Genomic DNA, 13,296 nt, shown 5'->3' with positions numbered 1-13,296 from the left:
AAGTTCTTTGTTTCTTTTACAACATTAACAATGTCTACACTGTATTTCTGACCAATTTTGATGTGTTTTAATCCGCAAAAAAATTAGCTTTTCTTTCAAAAAAAAGGACATTTCTAAGTGGCCCCAAACTTTTGAAAGGTAGTGTATATACTGTGTTATATTCTACTGTATTTTAGTCAATGCCACTCTGACATTGCTCAATCTAATATTTATACATTTCTTAACTCCATTATTTTACTTTTAGATTTGTGTGCATTGTTGTGAATTGTAAGATACTACTGCACTGTTGGAGCTAGAAACTCAAGCATTTCGCTACACCCGCAATAACATCTGCTAAATATGTGTATGTGACCAATAAAATTTGATTTGATGATTATGGATAATCCTGAATGAATTGTGAATAATTATGAGTTATAAAGTTATAGGGTCAAAGATCATACCCCCAAGACATGCTAACCTCCCCTGTTATTGGTAATGGTGAGAGGTTAGCATGTCACACCTCACAACAGTACAGCCTCTTCTTTGTGTGAATTTGATGGTGTCTTGCAAGGCTTTCTTTAAAGCTGAAATTAGCTCCACAAGTCTCACGTTAATTGCGTCTCCCGTGTGAATTGCCTGGTGCTCATTCAACTTGGCTGGCTGCAGAAATGTCTTGCCACACTGGGAGCATCAGTGTGTGTGTTCTGTACATTCGGTATCTGTATGTACAGCTCTAATACAGTGCCTTGCGAAAGTATTCGGCCCCCTTGAACTTTGCGACCTTTTGCCACATTTCAGGCTTCAAACATAAAGATATAAAACTGTATTTTTTTGTGAAGAATCAACAAGTGGGACACAATCATGAAGTGGAATGACATTTATTGGATATTTCAAACTTTTTTAACAAATCAAAAACTGAAAAATTGGGCGTGCAAAATTATTCAGCCCCTTTACTTTCAGTGCAGCAAACTCTCTCCAGAAGTTCAGTGAGGATCTCTGAATGATCCAATGTTGACCTAAATGACTAATGATGATAAATACAATCCACCTGTGTGTAATCAAGTCTCCGTATAAATGCACCTGCACTGTGATAGTCTCGGAGGTCCGTTAAAAGCGCAGAGAGCATCATGAAGAACAAGGAACACACCAGGCAGGTCCGAGATACTGTTGTGAAGAATTTTAAAGCCGGATTTGGATACAAAAAGATTTCCCAAGCTTTAAACATCCCAAGGAGCACTGTGCAAGCGATAATATTGAAATGGAAGGAGTATCAGACCACTGCAAATCTACCAAGACCTGGCCGTCCCTCTAAACTTTCAGCTCATACAAGGAGAAGACTGATCAGAGATGCAGCCAAGAGGCCCATGATCACTCTGGATGAACTGCAGAGATCTACAGCTGAGGTGGGAGACTCTGTCCATAGGACAACAATCAGTCGTATATTGCACAAATCTGGCCTTTATGGAAGAGTGGCAAGAAGAAAGCCATTTCTTAAAGATATCCATAAAAAGTGTCGTTTAAAGTTTGCCACAAGCCACCTGGGAGACACACCAAACATGTGGAAGAAGGTGCTCTGGTCAGATGAAACCAAAATTGAACTTTTTGGCAACAATGCAAAACGTTATGTTTGGCGTAAAAGCAACACAGCTCATCACCCTGAACACACCATCCCCACTGTCAAACATGGTGGTGGCAGCATCATGGTTTGGGCCTGCTTTTCTTCAGCAGGGACAGGGAAGATGGTTAAAATTGATGGGAAGATGGATGGAGCCAAATACAGGACCATTCTGGAAGAAAACCTGATGGGGTCTGCAAAAGACCTGAGACTGGGACAGAGATTTGTCTTCCAACAAGACAATGATCCAAAACATAAAGCAAAATCTACAATGGAATGGTTCAAAAATAAACATATCCAGGTGTTAGAATGGCCAAGTCAAAGTCCAGACCTGAATCCAATCGAGAATCTGTGGAAAGAACTGAAAACTGCTGTTCACAAATGCTCTCCATCCAACCTCACTGAGCTCGAGCTGTTTTGCAAGGAGGAATGGGAAAAAATGTCAGTCTCTCGATGTGCAAAACTGATAGAGACATACCCCAAGCAACTTACAGCTGTAATCGCAGCAAAAGGTGATGCTACAAAGTATTAACTTAAGGGGGCTGAATAATTTTGCCCAATTTTTCAATTTTTGATTTGTTAAAAAAGTTTGAAATATCCAATAAATGTCGTTCCACCTCATGATTGAGTCCCACTTGTTGATTCTTCACAAAAAAATACAGTTTTATATCTTTATGTTTGAAGCCTGAAATGTGGCAAAAGATCACAAAGTCCAAGGGGGCCGAATACTTTCGCAAGGCACTGTATGTGTTTTCAGGTTGAGATGTACTGAAATTCTTTCCACACATCCCACTGAGCAAAGACCAGTGGAGGCTCCTTAGAGGAAGAAGGGGAGGACCATCTTCAGTGAATTTAATGAAAATGTATTTTGGGAAACATAAGTTGTCCTTTTTAGATAAAACTATACTAAATATATTCACCTCACCAATTAATTAAAACACACTGTTTTCCGATAGATCTACAGTAGCCTCAGCAGCACTCTCTACCACTCAAAGGATCAGAGAACATATCTAGTACTGAAAGCATAAGATACAGCTATCTAGCACTGCAGTGCATAAATTGTGAGTGAGTGAGAAAGTCGTTGAGTGAGAAAGACAATAGTTCAACAGTTTTGAACAAATTAATTTCTTCCAAAATCAAGGAGAAGCAAGAGAACTATATTTGGTTGTACCTTTTTTAATTTTTTTATTTTACTTTCACTTTCACTAACAAATGCAACCAGCTAGTTCAGCCTACTCAAACACCCGGCTCAAATAGAGGGGGATGCTATGTTACCTAGCCATAGCCAGTTATCAAACACTGGAACTCTTCCAAGTCAAGGTAAGCTTTTGGTTTTATTAATGTATTCCCACGAGCCCGCCGGTGTAACTGCTAAACTGCTTTCTGACTGTATACTGTACTGCATCATTGTAGCGGGTTTACTAATGTGTTAGTTCTAGTTGACGATGATGTGACAAAGATGTAAGCTGTGTGTAAAGGCCATGATATGGTTTGGCTTGGAAAGTTTTTTTTTCACCTGGTCACGACAGCTTGTGTGTTGTGCAAGGAAGTCCACGAGAAGGGAAAATGTGAGAGGAGAGCATGTAGATAGTTGCAACAAGGAATTCAATCAACAACAAGCAAAGTGATCATGCTGTTTTTATTTGGTTGCTATGAAAGTGAACTGTGTGTGTATTCATTCTGCAGTTTCTGTTAAAAAGTTTCTAAAACAGAAGCATCGATAAACATACCTGAATTTGTCCAACTGAATCTCTCATTTGAAACCGTTGGACAAATGATTACACTCTAGATCAGATAGTTGCAGGCAAGAGTGCAAGGTGGTATTGAATTTGTTACTGTCTGTCACCTTGATTACTCAAAATTCTCTCTCAGTTGCACCTACGCTGTCAACTTTAAATCATAGACTAGGTTGTAACAACCTCATGATGGGTACAGGGAAAATTCAAGTACCATGTAGTAGCCTAAAGCCAACACCTCATTTGGCCGCCTTTCGTTCCAGTACTCTGCTGCCTGTGACTGGAACGAATTGCAAAAATCGCTGAAGTTGGAGACTTATCTCCCTCACCAACTTCAAACATCAGCTATCTGAGCAGCTAACCGATCGCTGCAGCTGTACATAGTCTATTGGTAAATAGCCCACCCATTTTCACCTACCTCATCCCCATACTGTTTTTATTTATTTACTTTTCTGCTCTTTTGCACACCAATATCTCTACCTGTACATGACCATCTGATCATATATCACTCCAGTGTTAATCTGCAAAATTGTAACTATTCGTCTACCTCCTCATGCCTTTTGCACACATTGTACATTGTATATAGACTCCCCTTTGTTTTCTACTGTGTTATTGACTTGTTAATTTGTTTATTCCATGTGTAACTCTGTGTTGTCTGCTCACACTGCTATGCTTTATCTTGGCCAGGTCGCAGTTGTAAATGAGAACTTGTTCTCAACTAGCCTACCTGGTTAAATAAAGGTGAAATAAAATAAAAAAATAAAATAAACCTATCAATGTTACATTGAGCTGGATGAATGGAATATGAATGAGCGTCATCCAATATGCTGTAATAGAAATAAGGCCATGCTCATAAAAAAAATGATCATCCTCCCTCATCTTAAATGGCACCGACCGCCACTGGCACAGACATCAGTTTAATGTCTAGTTTTGATTTACATTTAATTGAGTTGTCAACTAATGTAAATTCAATGTGAAATCAACAAAACATTTCACCATGTCATTGGACTTAGGTTAAAAGCCAGCAGCATACCACCCTGCATCCCACTGCTGGCTTGCTTCTGAAGCTAAGCAGGGTTGGTCCTGGATGGAAGACCAGATGCTGCTGGAAGTTGTGTTGGAGGGCCAGTAGGAGGCACTCTTTCCTCGTCTAAAAAAATATTCCAATGACCTAGGGCAGTGCACACTGTCTTTTGGATGGGATGTTAAACGGGTGTCCTGAGAGGTCATAAAGATCCCATGGCACTTATCGTAAGAGTAGGGCTGTTAACCCCGGTGTCCTGGCTAAATTCCCAAGCTGTCCCTCATACCATCATGGCCACCTAATCATCCCCACCCTACAATTGGCTCATTCCCCCCCTCCTCTCCCCTGTAACTATTCCCCAGGTCGTTGCTGTAAATGAGAACGTGTTCTCAGTCAACCTACCTGGTAAAAACATTTTTTTTTTTAAATGGGTGAAAAATGACTAAATCCCCATAAGTTGATTTACTTTTTTCAAATGCAGTCAGTTTTCAACGGTGAGTCAATGTCATCACATTTTTGGGTTGAAATTATGTGGAAACAAAGTTGATTCAACCAGTTTGTGCCCAGTGGAATAGTACAGCTGGTGATCTTTAAGAATGTACTTTGGCAAGAAACCTTGTCCACAAGTGAGGCAGTTTCAGGGTTGATGGATGACCCCATTCTATTTTTATGGGTGGCTGACCCAGGGAAAAACCAGTGAGTAGTCTGGTGTAGGCTCCTTGGGAAAGTTAGACCCACACCGACGCTAAACGGGTGTCCCATGGTGCTTTTCATAAGAGTAGGTGTGTTAATCCCAGTGTCCTGGCTAAATTCCCAATCTGGCCCTCATACCATCATGGCCACCTAATCAATAATCTTTTATTTAGACAGGTGGGGACACCATTGAGACCAGGGTCTCATTCAAGGGAGCCCTGTGAGCCTGAACACACAACTCAGTACAACATAAAGCAAAATAACATCAATAAGATTAATCAAAACAAACACAATTATCACATCTCCCTCAAAATTGATCTAAACTGTCCAATGGTGACCAGCGACTCCAGCTTCAAGGTGACCTGAAGGCTATTCCACGAGCTGGGGGCATAAAAACTCAAAGCATCCCCCCCCCCCAGCTCAGTGGAGACCCGCGGGACCAGCCAGTCCAGAGACCTTGTCTGAACATTTCTGGATCTCCAATTAATATGTGAGCTGAGGAAGTAGGGGAGTCTCTGAAGAACTGCTTTATATACAAAAAGTAGCCAATGCTGGCCCCTTCTGGTAGTCAGAGACTCCCAGCCAACAGAACTATACAAAATGCAGTGATATGTATGAAAATGGTCCCAAGTGATAAAAAACAGTGCTGAGTCATTGACTGAGTCTAAAGGTTTTAAAACGGAGGCTGCCGCATGCATGCAGAATATATCACCATAATCAAGTACTGGGAGAAGTGTTGCTTGAACAATCTTCCTTCTACTTTCCAAAGTGAGTCAGGATGTATTTCTACAAAAGAAACCAATATTAATTATCTGCTTTTTTTTAATCAGTTTTTCTATGTGTGTTTTAAAAGAGAGTTTATCGTCAATCAAAAACCCAAGTACTTATAATGGGGAACATGATCAATTTGGGCTCCCTTTAAATAAATCAGATTTGACCTTTCAGACACAAGTCACATGATTGGTATCTGATTTCAACCCACCTACAAAGGTGGTTTGAAATAGCCGATTCGAATCGGATATGCAAAAAAATAGGATTTGAGTCACTTCACACTGCCAATGTAAACAAGGCTTGAGTCGTTTGAGGAATGCCATCTGCATCCACATATAAATTCATTTGTAATAGACTAACGAATGATCAAATAAGCATCACGTAATTCAGCACTCGCTTAGACCTCCATACAAAAAGGCTTTCGCGGACATATTTAGGACGGAGTAAGTCCTCTCGCTTTGCCTCTTTCTCTCTGTCCATACAATATTTTTCTCTCATTCAGACGTAAAGTATGCAAGCATTTTATGACATTTCGATATGCATGTGATTTGTGTCCGGTCATGTAAAATTGTAGTTCTAGAATGGCTATGACTGCAGAAAATAGTCAGATAGATTCGTCCTCAATCAGTTGTTTAGCTAGCTAACCAGTTAAGCTTGTTTTATTTGTTTTAAAAACCTCAACACACTGCGTCTGGGTTCGAATAGCTAATCATACAGTGGGGATAGATGTGCAGTAGCAACAAGGATCGTGTGAGATGGGCTTTTAAATAAATAACATTATTTAACTTTGAATCAAATCTAAGTGAAAGACGAGCAGACAAAACGGATGTGTATACAATAGCACAGCAGACTTCGTTGGTTTTCAGCTTCTGGTTTCACCCGCACCCCTTTTGTTTGGGATACAAAACACAGAGAAAATGGAATTTGAGGAACAAGCACTGCTCCAAACAATGCAGTAGAACCGAGATGAAGAGGAGCCCCAAGATACTGATGACTACGCCAATCAAGATGCAAGACAACGCACGTTTCGAGGAAAAGCTCATTGAAGAAGGTACAAAAAGAACACTACTTCCCTGAGGAATGTCGAACGTTAAGGCAGCTGCACACTGGTAGTAGTGGGGAGTCGACTCAAATAATCAATTATTCGACTCCTAGCCTGTCGACACCAATTTCTGCGTGTCAAGCTTTGATTCCGCTAGGCATCACGCCTTAACATTCATTATTTTTGCCATGCAGGTAACGATTCTATGAGAACACAATTTCTTCGTATCTTTCACAGCAAATAAATAAAAAGATGGTAGAGAGATGGGAGGGGCATATAAGTAGGCATGTTGGCCACCAGGCAGTCAGTCAGAACTTTAATCAAAAGATGTAGGCTATAGACTATCGCAATGCTGTATTTCGCTGAGTTATTCTACACGCTACAGACCGAAGACCCAAACACACACTAGAGAGAGGATCGGGGCAGGCAGAGAGACAGCCAGACCTGTGGATATAGGCTATATCTTGGTAATCTGTATCTATCAATGCCTTGTAAATTCACCAAAAGTATATTAAAGTATATATTAGGCTATCAATGAGTACGGCTAAGCTATTCTTCATAGTGCCAGTGAATTGAAGTTGAACATTGCCAAATGCAACAGTTTAATTAGGTCTAAATGTGCAATAAAAATAATTGCCTAAAGCTTATGTCATGAAACCCTGGCTGGTGGTTGATGCCCTATGTCAGGGCTCTCCAACCCTGGAGAGTTCCCTTCCTGTAGGTTTTCGCTCCAACCCCAGCTGTAATTAACCTGACTTCAGTTTATCAACCAGCTATACTGAACTAAAATATAAAAAGCAACATGCAACAATTTCAAAGATTTTCCCAAGTTAGTTCATATAAGGAATTTAGTCAATTGAAATAAATTAATTAGACCCTAATCTATGGATTTTACCGGGGCACAGCCAAGGGTGAGCCTGGGAGGGCATAGGCCCAATCACTTGGGAGCCAGGCGCAGCCAAGGATAATTAGTTCTCTCCCAAATCAAATTTATTTATATAGCCCTTCTTACATCTGCTGATATCTCAAAGTGCTATACAGAAACCCAGCCTAAAACCCCAAACAGCAAGCAATGCAGGTGTAGAAGCACGGTGGCTAGGAAAAACTCCCTAGAAAGGCCAAAACCTAGGAAGAAGCCTAGAGAGGAACCAGGCTATGAGGGGTGGCCAGTCCTCTTCTGGCTGTGCTGGGTGGAGATTATAACAGAACATGGCCAAGATGTTCAAATGTTCATAAATGACCAGTATGGTCAAATAATAATAATCACAGTAGTTGTCGAGGGTGCAGCAAGTCAGCACCTCAGGAGTAAATGTCAGTTGGCTTTTCATAGCCGATCATTAAGAATATATCTACCGCTCCTGCTGTCTCTAAAGAGTTGAAAACAGCAGGTCTGGGACAGGTAGCACGTCTGGTGAAAAGGTCAGGGTTCCATAGCCGCAGGCAGAACAGTTGAAACTGGAGCAGCAGCGCGGTCAGGTGGACTGGGGACAGCAAGGAGTCATCATGCCAGGTAGTCCTGAGGCATGGTCCTAGGGCTCAGGTCCTCCGAGAAAGAGAGAATTAGAGAGAGCATACTTAAATTCACACCGGATAAGACAGGAGACGTACTCCAGATATAACAAACTGACCCTAGCCCCCCGACACATAAACTACTGCAGCGTAAATACTGGAGGGGTCAGCCCCACAAAATGGCTTTATTACAGACAAAATACTCAACACCCCGCTCCCCCTACCCTCAGACATTTCTGCAGGTGAAGAAGCCGGATGTGGTGGTTACACGTGGTCTGCGGTTGTTAGATTACTTGTTACATATTACTGCACTGTCAGAACTAGCTACACTCGCATTAACATCTGCTCACCATGTGTATGTGACCAATCAAATGTGATTTGATTTGAGGCTGGATGGGCGTACTGCTACATTTTCTAAAATGACGTTGTAGGTGGCTTATGGTAGAGAAATGAACATTGAATTCTCTAACAGCTCTGGTGGACATTCCTGCAGTCATCATTCCTCTCTCTGTGGGTCTAACTCCAAGAAGTTCTGGAAAACGGTTAAAGACCTGGAGAATAAACACTCCTCACAGCTGCCCATGTCCCTTAATATTGATGATGTGGTTCTTACTGAAAAGAAGCACATGGTGTCGCTAACTATCAAGCTAGTTAGTACACGTGTCGCCCCAGCCACCAACTTGTTGTGCTAGCGGGAGGCAGGGACAACCTATAGACAGTGTCCTTCACCTCCACCTGTTCTGTTAACGACAGTGCCAATCACATTTCTGTTGGTTTCTGTTAAAGACAGTGAGGGCAGGCAAGGAGCGAAGGACACCGTCTACTGGTGTCGCTAGCTAGCAAAGAGGACTCCGGTACACAGCAGGCATGGGCGACACCGTCTGCTAGCTAGCTAGTACAGGTGTCGCTGCAGCCTCCCACCTGCTATGCTAGCGGTAGGCTGGGACAACGACCATGTCTTTCGCCCCCGCCTGTCAGGCACAGTTTTCACCGGTACACAGCAGGTGGGAGCGACACTGTGTGCTAGGTAGCTAACTAGCACACTGTGTCACTAACTAGCAAGCTAGCTGGGATGCGTGGGCGACCGGTACACTGTACTTTGCCTCAGCCTGTTGGGCAGAGTTTTTCCGCAGTTCTGTTAACAACAGTGAGGTCAGGTGGGAGCGAAGGACACTGTCTACCGCTAGCGAGCAAGGAGGACTCTGGGGGGTGTTAATGAAGGAACGAATGGGATGCTCGGAGGGGGGCTTTTGGACTTTCTCTCCTCAGGGTTCAGACAAAGTGAAAACGTCTGCAAGCACTTTACGACATTTCAACGTGCATGACATTTGCATATCCGATAATGTTTATTTTACCTTGGTCACCACCACACAGTTGCGCTCACACACCATACAAGTATTTTTGTGCATAGAATAGACTTGATGTTCTGAAAGGTAAGAACAAATAAACAATGTAAGCTATGCAATAGGAATATCTACACAGGAAAGAATGGCATAGCATCTATACAAGGATATTCACATAACAGCATACATACAGTATTTACAGCAGTATGTATATATATAAATATCTCGCAGAGAGTAAGAGAACTAATTACTTCGACAGGCGAGATTTGTGGCACACTCTGGGGGAGCGCTGATCTGTGTCTGGTGCCACCGAGTAATACATTTTACTGTGCATGCGGGAGTGCTGAGGACAGTCTGAAACTTCTAGAACCTCTGGCCATTGCTTAACAGTAGTGTGAACTATGAAAATGCAGCAGTAAAGTGTGCATACAGGCTACAGGAATTAACCATCTCTAAACAAAATCTACTGCAAAACACATGCAATCAATGAAATATAGGCACTTATAAACGACATGGAGTATCTGAAGTGTACATAAGCTGCAGCAGCGCTATACAGCTACAAATGTAACTACACAGGAGGTTGGTGGCACCTTAATTGGGGAGGACGGGCTTTTGGTAATGGCTGGAGCGGAATGGTATCAAATAAATCAAACACCCAAGCTGTGTTCGAATACCCATACTAACATACTACATACTTAATGAGTATATACTACATACTATTAGTTCATTTTAGTATACTGTAAAGGAATGGTATCATTTCAGTTGAGCGTACTAGAACTTTGCCTGTCTACCGGAGGTTGATGCTGTTGCTATGCAACCTCTTGCTAGCTTGTTAGCATAACAAATGACTAGCTAACATTTTAGGAATCGGAGTAGATGTCCATTGAACCGCACAACGACTATACCACGTAGCTAAGAATGATGTGAATAATCAAGTCAATAAACGTTGGGTAGTTAGTTAGCAGATAGTTAATAATACTGTCTAGCAAGCCCGATGTATTAGTAGCCAACTAACGTTAGGTTGCTAGCTAACATACCAGTACCTACTGCTGTAATCCTATGCGGTTCGTAAGGATAACGTAGCTAACAAATTGTCAGCCAAAATAATGTGTAACGTAACTTATTTGAAAAGTCATTACTTTATCACATTGCTCAACATTTTCTTAACATTTTTCATAATTAGTTAAAGCAATGAATTTGTATCTGCTTTCGTCAGACTTCGGCTGCATATTTTCCATTTTCTTCAAATCTGAAAACGTGAAGCCACTCCCATTTTCGAAAGAATTGCATTATGGGCCCTAAAAGCACGGAAATAATGTTCACTGCATGTATACTTCATATTTTGATGTATTTAGTACGACATCCGGGCATACTAAATATTTCCATACTATGACCAATAAGCATACTAAACTCAGCAAAAAAAGAAACGCCCTCTCACTGTTAACTGTGTTTATTTTCAGCAAACTTAACATGTGTAAATATTTGTTTGAACATAACAAGATTCAACAACTGAGACATAAACTGAACAACTTCCACAGACACGTGACTAACAGAAAATGAATAATGTGTCCCGGAACAAAGGGGGGTCAAAATCAAAAGTAACAGTCAGTATCTGGTGTGGCCACCAGCTGCATTAAGTACTGCAGTGCATCTCCTCCTCATGGACTGCACCAGATCTGCCAGTTCTTGCTGTGAAATGTTACCCCACTCTTCCACCAAGGCACCTGTAAGTTCCCGGACATTTCTGGGGGGAATGGCCCTAGCCCTCACCCTCCGATCCAACAGGTCCCAAGACGTGCTCAATGGGATTGAGATCCGGGGTCTTCGCTGGCCATGGCAGAACACTGACATTCCTGTCTTGCAGGAAATCATGCACAGAACGAGCAGTATTGGTGGCTGGTGGCATTGTCATGCTGGAGGGTCATGTCAGGATGACCCTGCGGGAAGAGTACCACATGATGGAGTCAGTCCGATGATCATCATCAGTCCGATGATGCTGTGACACACCGCCCCAGACCATGACGGACCCTCCACCTCCAAATCGATCCCGCTCCGAGGTACAGGTCTCGGTGTAACGCTCATTCCTTCAACGATAAACGCGAATCCGACCATCACCCCTGGTGAGACAAAACCGTGACTCGTCAGTGAAGAGCACTTTTTACCAGTCCTCCGGTCCAGCGACGGTGGGTTTGTGTCCATAGGCAACGTTTTTGCCAGTGATGTCTGGTGAGGACCTGCCTTACAACAGGCCTACAAGCCCTCAGTCCAGCCTCTCTCAGCCTATTGCGGACAGGCTTAGCACTGATGGAGGGATTGTGCGTTCCTGGTGTAACTCGGGCAGTTGTTGTTGCCAGCCTGTACCTGTCCCACAGGTGTGATGTTTGGATGTACCGATCCTGTGCAGGTGTTGTTGCACGTGGTCTGCCACTGCGAGGGCAATCAGCTATCCGTCCTGTCTCCCTGTAGCTCTGTCTTTAGGCGTATCACAGAACGGACATTGCAATTTATTGCCCTGGCCACATCTGCAGTCCTCATGCTTCCTTGCAGCATGCCTAAGGCACGTTCACGCAGATGAGCCTGGGCATCTTTCTTTTGGTGTTTTTCAGTCAGTAGAAAGGCCTCTTTAGTGTCCTAAGTTTTAATAACTGTGACCTTAATTGCCTACCGTCTGTAAGCTGTTAGTGTTTTAACAACCGTTCCACAGATGCATGTTCAATAATTGTTTATGGTTCATTGAACAAGCATGGGAAACAGTGTTTATTAAATCCTTTACAATGAAGATCTGAGAAGTTACTTGGATTTTTACAAATTATCTTTGAAAGACAGGGTCCTGAAAAAGGGACATTTCATTTTTTGCTGAGTTTAGTTAATGTACTAGCAAGTTTTATGTATTAGTAGACAAGTAACATTATACTACCAGTACATACTGCTGCAATTATATGCTGTGTGGTTCATAAGGATGCTTTTTTTTGGAACAGAAAAGAGTATTGAGATCAAATTTTTAATTGATGAGAACATTTGCAGAATGTTGGCCAAAATCCATCTGGTTCCATCTTCTCCCACTGCCCGGCAGTGGGCTTCCACTCACTGCCATAAATGCCAGGGGAATGCTAAAAATAACATTAGCCAAATCAACAACTCAAAATCATTTAGTTGACGTTGGCACAGCAGATAGAATGGTAATGGGGTTCGGCACAACAGCAGTCCTTGCATAAACTGCATCATTAACACCAATCATCTGAGTCTTGTCGGACAGGAAGAATGGAGGTATTATAGGGAGAGTCTGGACAAGGCCCAATAGCATCTCTTTCTACATCTGTCTTAGCTACCGAAACATGTGGCAACCTCAACTAAATAAATTCAACAAACTGTTCTTTAGTCAATTTAATACTGAGCGAGTGCAACATTTGTGGAGGCATATCAGTTCCCAGCTTGGATTTGTCACGTTCTGACCTTAGTTCCTTTGTAATGTCTTTGTTTTAGAATTGGTCTGGGCGTGAGTTGGGTGGGTTGTCTATGTTCTGTTTTTGCGTTTGGCCTGGTATGGTTCTCAATCAGAGGCAGGTGTCGTTAGTTGTCTCTGA

This window comes from Oncorhynchus tshawytscha, linkage group LG14 (genome assembly GCF_018296145.1).
Source record: "Oncorhynchus tshawytscha isolate Ot180627B linkage group LG14, Otsh_v2.0, whole genome shotgun sequence".
Lineage (NCBI taxonomy): Eukaryota > Metazoa > Chordata > Actinopteri > Salmoniformes > Salmonidae > Oncorhynchus > Oncorhynchus tshawytscha.
The sequence above is the reverse complement of the archived record's forward strand: the minus strand, read 5'-3'. Positions refer to the sequence as shown.